The 11,447-nt window shown below is 45.4% G+C and overlaps 1 long non-coding RNA gene across 1 annotated transcript; it reads left to right on the forward strand.

The window, feature by feature from the left end:
* Positions 1–359: 359 nt before the first annotated feature.
* Positions 360–6,976, forward strand: LOC129382370 (uncharacterized). The gene is made up of 3 exons (XR_008610440.1): positions 360–448; positions 4,416–4,556; positions 6,909–6,976. It is a non-coding gene; the product is annotated as an uncharacterized lncRNA (long non-coding RNA).
* The last annotated feature ends 4,471 nt before the right edge of the window (positions 6,977–11,447 follow it).

Here is an 11,447-nt window from a genome sequence, read left to right on the forward strand (position 1 = left end):
GAGTCACATCTGGAGAAAATTATTTTTGTGGTGTTTGAGCACGAATGCTCTTTCGTAAGTCGCGAAAGTTTAGTACAAAGTTTGCATCTCTCAATCCACGCAGGGGCCGCAAACATATGATTTATCTCTGTCGTTAAGGGTGACTGTTCGGAAAGGCATCTGTGCCGATTTGGATCCTCCGACAAGGACGAATTTGCCCCCAACTTTAAAGTTGTCTTTCTTATCAACCCGTATTTCTTTTTGTAGGATAATGATTCTTATGGATGGCTAACATTCTTTTTCATACTGTACCGTCCACGTAACACCCTGTCTCAAATCGGTCCCGTTTCACAGAATCGCGTGCTTTCCCTTCTAGGTCGACCTCGTCGTAGCCTATGGTCCCATTGCAAATGTCGGCAGCATGGGGTCTCCCATGCCTTTATTGTTGAAGGTGCTTCAGCTTCTCACGGTGAGTGCTTACTGTCCTAAATATACTGCAACGCCGCACCGCAGCCGTAGTATAAAGTTTCTAAATATAACTTTGTTCTGCTATCGCCTGCCGAATTGAAGCGATAAGGTATGGCCACTTATTGGTAGTTTGAGAGACACTAAAGGAAAATAACGAGTCAAGCTAGATTAACAGATAGTTCGTCTAGAACTCTGTCAAAATTTTCTGTGTGCCCATATAGAACCCCGTCGTGTGGAAAATTGCCGCCGGAGGCTCTGCTGCTGCTCCTCAATGTTAACCACCCACGAAGAAAAGGACAGAATGACGTAATGTCCACGTGACCTCCCTACATGCGGCTATCTGCGGATAGGCCGCTGCTGACGTCGCATGCGTGGTACCATGGCCCGCAACAGGCATTGAATTAACTTTAATTGAGAAGGGTTGGCTGCACGTAATCGAAAAACTGGATGTGAATAGAAACGCTTTTTTGGGTCTCTGTAAGGTGACATTATTACACCTTGAAAAGAATGCATAAAGCTTTCTTCTGGTGTTAACTGGCGTGATTAGTCGACCGCTTTCGATATTAATATGTTCGCCATCGTATTGACCGGTGCCAGAAGGATATATAGCGGACGATTTATTCCTTGAGGTACTGCCCCTGAACCTCTGCTAAAAAGCTAGCTGTGTTGAAAATGTGCGCAGGAAGCTGACGCTTTTTTTTGTGACCCGATTTCAACGCTGTGTTTGTCAGGGAACTGATCTTATAGTCCACCACTCCTGGAAATCAGCTGTAGATATCTGTGCGTTCGCGGACCAGTGAGTCGTGGAGGCTGTTCACCTGCGCAACGAATTTCATGCCTTCGAAGAAAAGTGCCACATTTTTCAATGTTTCCACATTTCGTCTTTTTTTCGCCGAAAATGCCACCGCTGCTTCTATTTTGTGCATGCGTGCGTGCGTGTGTGTGTGTGTGTGTGTGTGTGTGTGTGTGTGTGTGTGTGTGTGTGTGTGTGTGTGTGTGTGTGTGTGTGTGTGTGTGTGTGTGTGTGTGTGTGTGTGTGTGTGTGTGTGTGTGTGTGTGTGTGTGTGTGTGTGTGTGTGTGTGTGTGTGTGTGTGTGTGTGTGTGTGTGTGTGTGTGTGTGTGTGTGTGTGTGTGTGTGTGTGTGTGTGTGTGTGTGTGTGTGTGTGTGTGTGTGTGTGTGTGTGTGTGTGTGTGTGTGTGTGTGTGTGTGTGTGTGTGTGTGTGTGTGTGTGTGTGTGTGTGTGTGTGTGTGTGTGTGTGTGTGTGTGTGTGTGTGTGTGTGTGTGTGTGTGTGTGTGTGTGTGTGTGTGTGTGTGTGTGTGTGTGTGTGTGTGTGTGTGTGTGTGTGTGTGTGTGTGTGTGTGTGTGTGTGTGTGTGTGTGTGTGTGTGTGTGTGTGTGTGTGTGTGTGTGTGTGTGTGTGTGTGTGTGTGTGTGTGTGTGTGTGTGTGTGTGTGTGTGTGTGTGTGTGTGTGTGTGTGTGTGTGTGTGTGTGTGTGTGTGTGTGTGTGTGTGTGTGTGTGTGTGTGTGTGTGTGTGTGTGTGTGTGTGTGTGTGTGTGTGTGTGTGTGTGTGTGTGTGTGTGTGTGTGTGTGTGTGTGTGTGTGTGTGTGTGTGTGTGTGTGTGTGTGTGTGTGTGTGTGTGTGTGTGTGTGTGTGTGTGTGTGTGTGTGTGTGTGTGTGTGTGTGTGTGTGTGTGTGTGTGTGTGTGTGTGTGTGTGTGTGTGTGTGCGTGTGTGCGCGCGCGCGCGCGCGCGCGCGTGCGTTTGTGTGGCACCCTTTAAATTTCCTTGCCAACAAACCGTTGCGATCGTATGTAATACTTCCGGTTCTGTCAGCCAATACTGCGCTAGGCCTATTATAAGCCGGAACTGACCGGAACATTCCAGTTATTATCGCTCTTGCACTTCAGCCTAATGCTTTATTAAGCTAGCCTTGTTTACAATACCAAATTTTATTCTACTCCCTACAGGTAGATTTCTATTTCCTTTGCTTTCTTCCTTGTCCTGCACCAAATAGAGGAGGTCGGCTTGTTCTGGAGTCGATATTGAAGTACCTGCATCGCCTCCGCATTTGCATTTCTTGACGGTATTTAGGATTTCATATTTGCAGTGTAGTAGCACAGATGTCTCGGAAATACTATTTGGAGCATGATCCTTTGGCATCGCAGGATATTCCGTCATCACCTACTTGTATTGTGCAATGGAATCTCATTTCGATGTTTTCTACATGCCCTCTATGTTTTACCTTCAAGTTTGTAGAGGAGCTAATTGGATTTCCAAAGCCGAGATGATCGTAGACAGAACAAGACACGAAACGAAGTCTGCAAACATGCACTTCGTTTCTTGTGTTCTTCCGTGCAAAATCTGTGCTTTTTTTTCAATAAACTGCGCAGAGCAATTTACTAGCTTTGCTGTGTATTCATTTAGTTTTAAAAGAACTGCGTACAAACTGTCGTTCAGAACGCAATTCTTGGAACTTTGGTTTACGTTTAACTAAATATCATATCTATTGCATAATCCAGCTTTCTGTTCGGATATACAGAGGGACAAACACGAGTACTTGCTGCATAGTTTGTGTTGCTAGTCAGCAAAAGTGCCTTGTAGTCACGGCTTGCATCATTGCTAGATATTACAGCCACAGTAAATGTTTCAGTCTCCCAGTCCTTTTTATTTCGATAGCAATTATATGGACATTCCAGACGCATTTCCGCCGTCGTCATCGCCGTTGGCGTCACCGTGTTGTTCCGCATACAGTCCAAGTGCGTTAATGCCGCGGCCGCGCGCCGTGTGCTGTAGGTGCGAGTGAAAGCGTGCGAGGGTGAGCAGAGGAGTGCAGCTTGACAATGCGCGCGCAATGGAGGAAGACGAGGAGGAAGCGCGCTGTCTTCCACCGCGTGTAAGGCACCGGGGGAAAGGGTACTGGTCCGGCGGCGGCTGCGTAGGGTGCGGTCGCGCGGGCCCTATCGTGAAAGCGATTGGGTACAGTCTTGGCGCCCCAAGGTCTGCGAGCTTCATGTGCGTTGTGTTTTCGCCACTTAGTTCGCGTTGAAGCGAGAGGCAGCGCGAAGGTCAATGCGCTCGTTGCAGCTGCCGCTCTTCCTCAAACCAGCGTTTTGACAGCGGGTGTGTCCGCACGCACTCATCCACTGAGATGTGTTTACATTTATACACTAGATATGCGCGCGTGAACACCAGCCTTGTTCATTTAGTTAGTAAGCGAAGGTTTATGAGTTTATACGCCCGATAAAGCTACTATCGTTATTTCGTACAGCTGTCTACTAATTTGCTATCACAATCGATGGTCTGCCTTTATGGCAAAACTGGGACTTCTTCCTTTCTTTCTTTCCATCCATCCATCCATCCATCCATCCATCCATCCATCCATCCATCCATCCATCCATCCATCCATCCATCCATCCATCCTTCCGTCCGTCCGTCCGTCCACCCACCCACTTACTGCGACCCAGTCAGCCAAGTTGTCAGTCATCTTGGGCCACTTGTTTTGTGCTCGTTTCTGGCGTTTTATGTGGCGTGCATTGCGTTCCGAATGGCAGCTGAAGTTCTAAAAGAGAGCCAACTGACTCAAGATAAGCGAAAAAGAGCTCGAGGGCTTGATATCGCATTAATTTCTAATGCAAAGTAGCTAATATGCTCCTAAGTGTCAGAAGGCTTCGAACTGAATAGAATTAAGCCTAATTTCACTTGAATATTTAAGCTTTGTTCAAAGATGATTGAACCCATAGGCAAAGGCTAGTGTTGTGTCCAGCTTAGCATGCACACTGGGTACTTACCGGCGCACAAAGCGCTCTGATATAGTACTGCCTTATTCATCTCACATATCGTTCTTTCTTCTTTGAACGTTCTAGAGTCTAGAAGAATGTTATTCCGCCGGTTCCTCAGAACTACAGTTGTCGCAACGGGGGCAGAAAGGTGTCCTTAATGCGCGTGCTTATCACCTCGATGCAGCTGTTAATGGACCCTGGACAAAAAGGAAGATTTGTAAACGTACATCCTGCGGTGACAGTTGGATGCCAGCTTCTGGGCGGCCTTCTCTGTACCTCGTTTATCGAGTTGACCTTCTTGAGCAGTCCTTCTCAGTTCAATCAGGTAAGAATAGCGCTACTGTGCGACAAGTGTTGAAAGCGACGAGACGCAAGAAAATAATGGGGAATGCACAAAAGTTGAGAACAAAAAATTGGTGGATTTTGTTTCTGCTGTTGATGTTGAAACATTTATATAAATAAAATAAATTATAAAATGTGTCCATCGCCAAGAAATAAATAAATCATCTCCAGAAATGTTCGTTTGCTACAATTTAACGAGTTTTAGAACGGGAAGGTAGAAATAAAATTGTAAGAATGAACTAGTACAGTACTTGTTCGCGTTTATAGGCCGTACAATATTTCATATACAGTAACTACATCCCATGAATTATCACGAGAACCTATAGAATAACGCTAAGGACACTCTTGTAAGCGTGCGTATTGTCTTTCAATGAGCGAAGGACAAAAATAAAGGAGTCTAATGACACATCCGACTTCTCCCTCTTGAGCGTTCCTGCTAATCTTCAAAGGTGGTTTAGTAATGTAACAAAATTTTATTGTGGCCAACAACAGCAGCAGCAAATTTGGCAAGTTGGTGAAGTTGCATGGTGACATATAAACAGAGTAACGAAGGACTTGCACTTAATTAAGAAGTAGGCGTAAGGAGCGCTGTTACGATAATTAGGCTCCTATTCTGCTACAAAGCCAAAGTGAAGCTATACTGAAGTTATTGTTCGTGTAGTTATCGCTTTTCACGACTCTTACAGTGCTCTGACCGCCCTCCCAAACTACATGTCGAACGCACCGGAAAAGGCGCAAGTAGAAAGACCCAGCCGATTCAAGAACAGAAAACTGAGACGGGCGTGCAATATTGCATGTGCATTGAAACACGGAGTTTTCCTAGACGTGTATGCATAGGATATGCTCAACTACACGGCTGAACGATAGATGTATGCATTCACTAAAATGGAAACTTTCAGGCCAGTTGGCCTTGAGTATTAGGTAAATCGGAGCGCGTTAGACAACGAACGACCACAGAACGACTTGTGTACTTTGTTTCTGCGGTCTTTCCTTGTCTAATTCAGTGCGATTTGCCTACACCTATGATGCGTAGACAAAAATGTCACCGCTACATTGAAAACGACCTCTTGACATTTTTGGTACTTGGTGAGAGGCGTAATTATTTTAAATACACGCGTAAAGAAGCGAAAAGACCTGGTGAAAACATTGATGGCGAGTCTGGCGACTTTTATGAACCGATCAATTTAGGGTGCAGACGAACCAACGAACGAACGAACGGAGTCAAAAATTTGCATGATGCGGGATCTGAGAAAAAAAGAAACTAAATATTTTCGGAGCCTGAGCGCGCTGCCTAAATTTAAAGCTCGCTAGGTGTGTTATATGTAGCGTAAGCGATCAACATAGCTATAGTGATGTACTGTTTTAATGGGTGCAAGCTAAAACTTGGCGAAGATCGAATTTTATCGCGGAACCCCCATGCCGAAATTTTTTACACTGCCTGTATATGCAGAAATACGGACGCACGGTACACATCATTGTTTTTCAGTCTCTTTACTTCTTTCTGCGTCACTTTAAACTCGCGGGCAACTTTCTGTGGCAATGAAGGAAATGCTGCAGGGCCCTATATAGCTTCTGCACGGGTGTTACTGCGCCAAGTAGTCCGGGGATGCTATTCTGGACATTTTCAAATACCGTCATATTGTATGATTCCGTCATCTTGTCAGCTCTGGCTGGCCCAAGGGGCTGCTACGGCCTATCTGATTGGCTCAAAATGCCGCCATTACAGAAATTGACTATATGGTGGAATTTGACGGTGTCCAGTATAGCACCCCGGAAGAGTTTGACAGCGCTTTTGGTTTTTCGGAATCACAGTGGAGATCAGTGATAGAGACAGATACTGAATCTGCGTGGCTTCGACGTGCGGTAGTCTGTCGCTTGCAACAGGGCATAAGAAAAATATCTGAAAAATGAGTCAATGTAGCATTCGATCAATCGATCAATACGGTAAGTTGTCTTATTTTCCGGTTGTAAATAATATGTTTATGCTTTCTCTAGCGCAGCTTAATCTAACGCGAATGAGAATTTGGGACGTCTTTCGGGAGCGCTTTTCTGCGTTCTTTGCCTGCGTAACTATCCGTTCATTGTCGCAAAACGTGCAGTGCAAGTATATAGCATCAGTTATGTTTACCAGCAAGCACATTCTTTCGCAAATTGTGCGAAGAGCATCATACTCCCTTGTGCATATCTAACTCTTCGTTCTGTGGTCTCACTAGACGTCAGTCGAATACGCTGCCTCATGATCAAAAACAGAGTGCCATGAGCTGCCTATAGTTAAACTTCGTGCTAGGCACTTCGGTAGGAACGAAGGTTTGTGCTAATCGGCTATCTCTTTCAGACGCGAATGCCGATGTACGGGGCCCACTACCCAATCGGCACGACCGTTCAGAACTTGCACCATTACCACCAGGTAGGCAGCATTGCACTTTAGCCCACCTGAATCGGTTTAGCACCGTGCCATAGAAATTAGGCTATTGGTCATGTGCACCTTAGTCACGTAATAATCGTATTCGTCCAACTTTTGTGTGCCCTGTGAAAAGCATTTGCAGGCACCGAACAGGCGTATCTTGCACATGTGCAGCTGTTTGTTCATTTGATTTCAAGATAAGCATTGATAATTAATTTCACGCTAAGCAATATACAAGCGCGACGGGAAGACAATGCAACTTCAGGTGATCATTTACCCGAGCAAGCGCTATCACAAAGCTTGAAAAAGGAGAAGGCGTTTTATTGGGCATTTATTGAAACAATTTTATTGAAGCTTGTCTCTTTTTTTTTTCTTAAAAAAGTTTTTAGATCTGACAATGCTTAGTTTGTACGCCGTCTCATGAGAACAGATTTTCTCTTTAGTCATAATTTTTCTTTTACGTAAGTCGTCCAAAATTAGAAAACATAAAACAAAAAAAGCATTAAGTTTGTAAGTTAGCAACGAAAGACTGTTCTGTAAATTGCATCATTAAAGGCACCTAAAACGCACTAAACTAAAGATAAAACGCACAAGCTTGGAATAGCTTTTAAATATACCACTAAATTGCGAGCAATACCTTTGATGAACTCTCGTAAATAATGTCGCAACTTTAACTAAGTTGCGTGCTAATACGCCATAATTCTCTGTTTTAGACAAACCTACATAATTGTGTTAACTGTTTTTGCTGAAATTGTATAGGTGTACATTTCATGCTTCAATTTTTCTTTATTTGGTGGTATTCATTCATTGAGTTCGTCTTGTAATTCAGAATCGTAAATCATATTTTAGGGTCTAATAGCCGCTAGGTTTTATATTTCGCCCATTTATTCAAATAGTATCAGTGAATGTCACAAAAGTTTGCGTTTCTCATGTGTTTGCATTTCTATGTTTCCGAAGCAAAACTGCTTCGGAAACATAACGGGCAAACAGAATATTTAAGATATCGTTTCGATTAACCGCTGTCGCAAATAGTCGAGGTTCAATTATAGAGTGTCAGCGGTACTCTTTAAAAGGCAGACTTAGAGGGAGTTGCGTGAGCTACCGGTTTAGCGCAGGTGTGCTCTAGCTATGAAATGTTGGACATGAGAGGAAGCTATGGCTTATGGCCAGCTCCAATTCTGCTTGTTCAAGTACGTGCAAAACGCAAAAATGCTTTTTTATTGCAAAGAAAAAAATTATGTTACGTTTGAGAAAGTTGCATTCTATAGTGGCTGCAGGAAGAAGGATTTTGACTTACGGAATGGAATTGTTCAAGTAAATTCCCGAATTTCCGACGTTAAAAAATATTGAAGTACGTAGTTTACAAATGTATACCTGTCTAGCAAAAGTTGACATCGCAGTTCTGTAAACTGCATCCCTGAGAGCATCTGAAGTGGACAAACTTGGTGCATCGATTTACAGCTTACGTGAATCGTTACAATGTTTACGAAGGCTTTGAAAAAGTAAGACTCATAAATAAGTGGTATATTTCGGAACGGTGTATCATGCACAAATTTTGTCCGCTTCAAATGTATTATCTGGTTCAGTTTAAATAACTGTCCTAACATCTTTCATTGCCGAGCTACAAAGTTGCACACTTCGTATTTGAGCTTTTCAAAATGTTTCAGGGGTGTTTCTAAAGAAACTGAAGGCTTAAATAAAAATTCTGCTTCGTACGGTGCCTGGATTTGAACTTTTTCTTTCATATGCAACAAATCTGGTCAGAAATGGTGCAGTGCTTGTTGAGAAGGACGATTTCGTCGTTCCCTCCTATTAGATAGGAATTTCCATGTGCTTTTTCTGCGTATATATTGCACACAACCGAGCTCTCCACGAGGTATTTGGGCACACGCAGTCTGACGTCACAATCCACCTGTTAGTCCACGTGTGCACGGGCACGACTGCAGGAAAAGCTACTCTGGTAGTTGCTACGGGAAGGCAATTAGAATCTAAGAATTGAAATAAAGACGGCGCGCGTGAAAAGTGTCATGACGTTAATTTTAAAAAAATTCTACGACATCGTTCTTCGCAAGCAGGGCGCACTTCCGACGATCGCAAAAATGAGTACTGTAAAAGTGCGGCTTAGCCCTATTCGGTTAGGTAAATGTTAAACAATTTATCTACTAACAAACATCTGACAAATGTTATACCTCCTTTTGGCTCTCAATTGTGTGTAACCATGGAGGAAGGAAAACAAAATGAGGAGAGGCCCTACCCGTCCACGCGCTATACGAGAAAGGTATGGAGGTAGTCACGTGGTATGTTTCGCTGTAGTAGCCACGTTGTCGGAGCACAGTGGCACGAAACCTACGGAGCAGCACAATCACGTGCTGCTCCGTAGGTTTCGTGCCGTCGCAGAGGCGCCGTGTGTGCAGGTTTGCGTTAGTCTCCATGTTTTTGTGCCAACGTGTCAGCTAGACCATTCTCTCCCCACAGTTGTTGTGGCCAGTTGGAACTCGAAGAAATAAAAAGCGTGAAACGAGCGCACATATACAACGCTGTACGCCACGTATAGCGCCAGGGACCAAGGACGATCTCGGAGTATCGCTGCCGTCTTCGGAGGGTTCGTGTTAACGTGCCATCACCGACTGTGATGTAGTTGTGCAGCGTTCCGGCTTTTCATAGCGGACGATGCATTTGTGGCTTTGTTGCACGCAAACAACCGAGCGGAAGGATGGGAAAGAAGCGGTGGCTATGAGTAATCAAGGGACGAACTCTCCTTACCACAGACACCCATTCTGTGAGCTCGACGAGCGCAGAGTAGTGGAGGTTGGCTGATGCGGTGCAAGAGTGAACAGGGATTGACAGGAGTACGTACGCCGGAGCCCACATCAAACGATCGATGATCGCACGTCGCGGGCCCGGTCAGCACGCTAGCCGCATGCATACCCGCGTACTGTTCGGCACCTCGCGGTGGCTACTGCAGGGCTTTGTCACCGTGAGGAAGATACACTTCAAGCAGGAGTAAGTGTATGTAAACGTCTTCTGCTGGCCTCCTCGTCGGCGTGCTTTGGCCCGTCACACCGCCGCGGTGAGTGGTCGTCCTGAGCTTATTCAATAAAGCAAAACGGTTCCTCAAGCCACGACCAGGGGTGCTATTTGCAGGATGGCCCGAGTTGGGCAAAGTACGGAATCCCCGCGAGCTCCGGTGACGTCCTCCGATGAATGAGCTAATGGTATATACCAAGAAATAAATTTGAACCCTCGACTTTCCTCCAGGTTCTTTGGTTTATATAGATTCACTCTTTGGTTTTCGTCACTTAGGCATTGCGTTATCAACAACCGAAAAAGGAGTTATAAGGTCAAACCACTGTTACCTTCTTTCATTTGTTTACCGTTTTGCCGTTCCATCCAGTGCGCTGTCTGCACAAATGCGTTACATGAAAAAAATATTTGGTATACTTTTATTACGCACTATATTATCGTTCATAACCATTTACACAGCGTGCAAGATGTGCACTGAGCGTGCTTTAAAATAATTTGCAATTTATAACACTTTGCGTCGTACCGCGAGGGAACGGTGGATGGACACAACATCCAATAGAGGAGACACGACCGTGACGCGCCCTAGAAAGGCGTGGGCAATCACCGTATTGTGATATTCCATTTATAACAATAAGCGGCTCTAGCGCGTAACACAGACCAGTCTTCTGTGTTTGAAACGAGGAAGCAGCGTGTGAAGGCACTCTTCGTGTTGACGTACGGCGCTTTATTTGAACATTTTATTGTGTGCTGCTTTTGCGCCTTCCGCGCTATCTTTGTTCACTGACTGCCGCCGGGCAAACTCAGGTGAGCGAGAAGCTCGGGGCGCCCTGCCTTGCACCCCGGCATGTTCTCGGGAACTGCAGGTGGGCTGGCCACAGGTCGATGTGTCCTGATGTGCGCAAAGTCTGATGCCAGTGATCGTCTGCGTATTCTTGCAGTGCACTGATGAGAGTGCGAAGATTTACTTTCCCAAAAGCGCGCAAATGTAGTAGGGGGACCGGCCTCATGGTCTAATTTGCGGAGTTCATTTCGAACTTTCCTTCAAAGTTAGAGCGCAATACTCGGACGACATGACTTTGGCAAAGACATCGCCACTTCCGACGTCGGAGCTGCAGACTGGCTCGCCCAGATTTGGAGCGCCGAGCGGTGCCGTTTTCAGGATTTCTAGTGGCATGTCGTGAATTTTGCCTTTTGGTGATCTGGAGTTGGTGACCTGGAGATCTTGAGAGGGATTGGAACTTACCTAAATTTAATTGGGGGCTTGAGTAATCACGCCTGCTATACTTCACATAGCGTCAGCCGGAGTCGCATTGTTCTTAATGGCGCCGGCTGCCACCGTGTGAGACCGGTCGCCACCGACGTCGAAGATCCGTCGAAGATTTTTTCCCTTGTGGTTGGGCCTTAAAGCCAACGTCCGGCGTCACGGAGGCTTCACGAAGTGTGACG

Source organism: Dermacentor andersoni, chromosome 6, assembly GCF_023375885.2.
Source record: "Dermacentor andersoni chromosome 6, qqDerAnde1_hic_scaffold, whole genome shotgun sequence".
Lineage (NCBI taxonomy): Eukaryota > Metazoa > Arthropoda > Arachnida > Ixodida > Ixodidae > Dermacentor > Dermacentor andersoni.